Here is a 6,000-nt window from a genome sequence, read left to right as displayed (position 1 = left end):
TTCACCTCTAATAAATATCATCTTAATAATACATGATTTGTAATAGTAAAACTTAGGAAATATTTATGTGCATCAACATTAGAATTTACTTTTGGTAATTTAACAACATCTAATGATATAAGCACATACTTTTAATAATCCCTAAATTAATATAATTGAATCTTTTGACATGAAATCTTTTGCCTTCAAATAATTAGATACTTCTTTAGCCATAGCCAGGCCCTATATTTATATACAAGTGCTTTCTATTTGCAGAAGCTGAAACATACTTTCCTTATATCTTTAATATATTGCTTTATGTATCTTCCTATTCATTCATTGATTCAAAACGTTTATGGAGCAGTCTGCTAGATGCTAAAGATACCATGGTGATTTTATATGTTGTAGTAGGCAGAAGAGTTGCTCTCAAAAATGTTTGTTTCCTCATCCCTCAATCCAATGAAAATACATAGCAAAAGGGACATTGCATATGTGATTAAGTTTTAAGGATTATCCTGGGTTATCAAAGTAGACCCTGTCTCATGACCAGCTCTTTCAAAAAGAGACACCCATGATGACTGATGAAGGGTCAGGGAAATGCAAATTGCTGACTTTGAAGGTAAAGGAAAGGGGACACAAGCTAAGGAATGAGGGCAGTGTCTTGAAGCTGAAAAAGGCAAGGAAACAGATTCGTAGAGCCTCCAGAAGGAACACTGCCCTGCTGTCATCTTGATTTTAACCTGGTGAAACCCATGTCAAACTTTTGACCTACACTAACAAAGATAATAAATGTGTATTGTTTAAGCCACCAATTGTAATTGGTTACAACAGTAAAAACCAATACATATGTGTATGTCTTACCTCCCTGAGGAGTTTGTAAACTCTTTAAAGGTAGGAGTTAAGCCTTACATTTCCTTATCTTTCCAAATTAGGTTTGAGACGGTAATTTGGAAAGATACTTTCACTTAGTAAGTATTCATTTAGTAAGGATTTAAGAAATCTTGATTTAGTGATATAATAAGAAAGGTAAAGAAAAAAAAAAAGAAAAGAAACATTTGTACTGACTAGTCTGTGAGGGCAATCTTAAACTCATAGTGGTTTCTGCCTTGCCCTGTGCGACAATGCGGTAACTGCTGTCTGAGAGAACGATTTTGCAACGTGCTGTTTATTCAAGTAATCAGGAGAAAGCACAGAAATCACACTTGACGTTGCAGGAAGATTAGCAAACAATAGTGCTGTTTTGAAAGACAGAGATCTGTATCTTTGAAAGGGGAAGTTGCAAAACTGTCTTTTCCTTTATCTGTTCAGATTCCTAAGGAAGGAGGATTTTACAGCTAGTGTTATCCTTGTTGGAGACTCTTGTGTGTGTCTGGCATTCCTCCAGTCTAAGTTTATCTGATACGCTAAGATTTCCCGGAGCCTCCTCTGGGAAGTAAATCCAAAGTTCTTGTGCAGAATGTAACTGAAAAATTGATGTAGCAGTGCAAAGAAAAAGGCAAATAATTTATTTAAAAGGCGCAGAAAAATAGTTATAGGAATTATACAAAGTCTGTCAAACGCAGATGGGTTTTGCTAAAAATCCTGGCTACATCCTCTAGGACCTGTGGGTGTAAAGTGGGTAATCGTGAGTATTTTTATCCCCCCCCCAACCTCATTGGCCCATTTACTGTTTCTTGGATGACTGGTATTTACACATCTTATTACAAACATAAATCATACGGTAAAACCTACTCCAATTCTTGCACCTGCTAGGAAATGACATTAATAATCTTTGAGTGCCCAATGTACTAATAGATATGAGGTCATACAAAGGAATAGGAGACATGATCCCCATCCAAAGGACAAATTATCTTCTACCAATAAGCCTAACAATGATAACCTGAGAGCACCACTAGTGATAAATTACATTATGTCATGAATTTTTATATTTAATTTTATGTTTCCATTCTTTGTATTATATATAATACAATTTCCTGTGATTTTTAAACTGTTGAGTAAGCAAGTAGAACTGGGTTTATTCTCTTCCTTTCTTCCTAACCTGTCCTAGTTTTTGGATGATGATGGCTTGTCAGTGATATTCATCCATTTCCAGTTTCTGCATCCTTATTATTTTCACTATATTTTCTAATTTAAAAATAACTAGAAATACTACTTTCATTAATGTAAGAAATGTGCATGGGAAATCACCAGGTTATCTCTCTCATTATTTTGCAGTAAATAATTTAAATGCATTAACTCCAGATCAATAATAATAATAGACATTTATTGGCATGCTATTCAAAACACATACCATATTTCATACTTTTAAAATATTTTTTAAATCATCACAACAGAAATATTATCTCCCATCTTGAAGATGAAGTTCTGAGTTTTATGGCTAGTATATAGCAAATACAGGATTGATACCCAAACATTCTGCTGCTGAAGCCTGCACTACTAGCCCCTCTCAGAAAAAGGGGGGCATAGTAAATACTGCACAGTAGTATAAGGACAAAGGAGACAGGGTTTCCTCTAATTTGAACTTGATTTAAAAGTGGAAAAGGGAGAAATCTGTCCATTAATAATGTAACTGATGTCTCCATCTGATAGGTGGCAGTGTGGATTAGTTACTTTTCTTAATCATTACTCACGACTGCCCCATCCCTGTGTACATTTATTAGCTTCCGATTTTTTCTGAACCCTACTAGTGGTTATAAGTTTCTCGGATATTGAAATAAAATATTAATTCCAAAACCCTATTTACCCATTGCTCCAAGTGACACTTTCAATTCCTAATCATTCATCCTCTCTTATTTCTTCAAAGAAAAGAAATCCACCATCATTTTTAGGTAACTCTCTCTGTTGTTGAGTATTTGTACTGTTGGACAGTTCTCCTTTATATTGATCTGAAGTCTATCACGTTATCCCTTTCATGTATTTGGTCCTGACTCTGCCTCCTGGAGCCAAAGGATGTTAAGACTACTGCCATTCAAACACATAAAGATGTATAATGCTTCTTTAAGTGGTGCATCTCTTTCCAGTGCTTTCACACAATTACTTCAGCTTTTACTTAAGTTCATATCACCAAGTCCAGAGGTGAAGGGAACACCGTAAACATGATCCAGTTCATACAGTGAAACTCAGATTAACTTTATTCATGAGTTCTTAAAAACTAAAGAGATGTCAATTGGATTTAATTCTTATAATGCAGAATCTGCCACCTATTGACAGTCTATTTTATGTCCAGAACTGGGAAAGAATTTTATGTAACACTGTATCGTTTAATCCTCATAACAACCCACCAAGATGTGTGCTATGAGGACCGAAGCATACCGTTTCTATCCATATGCAAACTTTCCTTGTCCACGTTTTCTTCACGGTGGTCTCTCAGTGCCCACTTGGTATCCCTTCTTTAAGCAGCTTGTGAATATCCACATACTTCGTGGATATTTAGGAACAGTAGAATATAAAATGAACATAAATATATTTTATAGCAGTATTAAAACAATGTAGTAAAACTATTCCCACATAATAAATCCTCATAAATGCAGTAATTTTATAGTGTTATTTTCCCATGTAATCCATTCTTTAACTCATACTTATAAGGTCATATCAGCTCATATATTTACATATGATTTGATTATGTAATATTTACAGATAAATCTTTGGTCACAGAATTTTTATATTTTTTAAAATTGAAATCCACCATAATTAGGAAAAATGCATATCATTTAGCAAAAGTTGTTTGGAACATAAAAATAAAAACTATACAAAAAGTATCCATAAATCACAAAGAAAAGCCTTTGAAATATTTAGTTACATTTAAAACTAAAAATCTTGTTTTTTAACTGAAATTAAATTTAATTATGATACCATTAGGATCAAGAATAACTGTCCAATAATGTGTTTTAAATTAACCAAATGACACTTTACACTCTTTCACATCTACTCCAGGAACCCCTGATCTTCATAGTTCACAAAAATATAAACAGGCTTGTCAGACCTCACTAAATTTATTAAGGTTTGGCAGAATGCCTGCAGGAGAAAAAAATCCTATTTCAGAATAAAGTATAAAATGAGTAAGAAAAATAACCTCTTGAAAGTCAAGCAGCCGAGCAAAGCAGGTTGCAACTAACTGGTGAAATAATGAGTTCCTTTGGTATTTATCTGTCATACGCTTACATTCCTTTTTTTTTTTTTTTTTTTTTTTTTTTTTTGCTTCTTTCGAAACAAAGTTCTAAAACAGATTTATTGCAGCCTGAGTTATGGTCATTCTGGCAGATGTAATCAAAATCTTAGAGAAGTAAATGTGTCATGAAAATGAGGGAGAAAGATGAAGATAGGCATATTAAGTAGATAATCCTGTCATATACGCTGATTCCTTACATTTGTTTTCATCTATATCTTGAATGTATACAGAATTTGGTAAATTGCCCCTGTATTAGTGGACTTCGGGCATAGAACATTAGACTGGATATTTCAAAATAAACAATAAAACAATGGATAAGAAGTCTTTCATAATATTTATAGAAATAAATTTTAAAATTCTTAATTTTGTATTAATAAATTAAGAAAATATTAATGAAAAATGAATGCACATGTATAAACATACATTCACTTATTCAAAATGCATACAGAGAGATTACTCTTTGCTTTTGTTTACAAAGATTTTGATAACTATTCAGTAAGGATTTCTGGAAGTGTAAGATTTTTCAAAGTCAAATCCATTTGAAAATTTAATGAGTCAAGAATGGAAAAATATTTAAGAATGAAAAATAATTTTAATGGGGTAAAAATTCCCCAGGGCCTTACTAATGTGATACATTATCTGTATTCATAATGAACCTAATTTTCTGCTCCTATGGTTAAAAATGTGTATAGGATCTAATCATGTAAATAGAGAGTATGAATTTTCTGGATGGATCTGTAACTTAAAGTGATTGTTGTTGATGACAGAAAGGAAAATGACTTCTTAAAAAGACATAACTGTTTTAAATTCTTTATTTTACTTTAATTCCTGAAATAAAAACAAAGAGAAGTCAATTTTTTTAACCTCTCATTGAATATATAACAACAAAGACATTCAAGATAAAAATAGTCAAAACTCAAACAAATTTGGAGACTAAACTATTAAGTACACAGTTACCCTACCCCATGAGTTACAGACTGAGTATAAATTTCACTAAAATAAAATTTAAGTGGTAATAATTAAAATGTAATTTTAATTTTCTGCCAAGAGAAATATTGTTTTCATTCTTGCTAATCTTTTCCAGCTATTGAACTACCAGTAATGTTACATTCCAAATAGGGCCACTGATTTCAGAGGAAAATGATAATATGTAACAGGCCAAATAATGTGTTTTGAGATAGAGAAGGATAATTCCACCTAATTGTTCAGATGTAGCATGTAGTATTATATTTTTGGATTGTTATTATATATTTATTATACTATATAAATATGATTCAAAAAGCACATGCAAATTTGTATGTGAAACATCACCAAAGAAACATTTCAGGAATGTTTGGGGCCGAAAGCAAAAATACTGTAAATTTTTAACATATTACTTAACTTTGAATAGGGCTGAAAAACTCAAAGTAGAGTTAATAAGTTATCTAAGTAGGTCCCACCTGTTTTTTATTATCTCTGAACTTAATCAGTAAATACAATTAATGTTTTATCCTATATCCCAAATGTTCACTACAACACGTTTCTCACTTGGGTTCCATGACGTTATAGTATCATACTCTTACTATGTTTTCTTTTTCACTCCATCAGTTTTGTCCCACACACCATATCTTTGGCTGCTATGCAGTGTTTAGTCCTTCATTCTGTTCTTATTCCTAAACGTCTTCTCTTAGAAAACTGCTTTATTGTCATGGCATAACTCTTTAATGACAAGTAATATACATCAGTAAAATAGGAAACCTCAATATTTAACTCAGAGATTGACATACATTTCGTTTCAGCTGTCTACATATAGTCTTTCTTTCTTTGCCTTTTTTTTTTTCTTATAAAAATTTACTGACTGCCAACTGTCTGCC

The sequence above is a fragment of the Vicugna pacos genome, chromosome 7 (assembly GCF_048564905.1).
Source record: "Vicugna pacos chromosome 7, VicPac4, whole genome shotgun sequence".
Taxonomy (NCBI): domain Eukaryota; kingdom Metazoa; phylum Chordata; class Mammalia; order Artiodactyla; family Camelidae; genus Vicugna; species Vicugna pacos.
Note: the sequence above shows the minus strand (reverse complement) of the source record.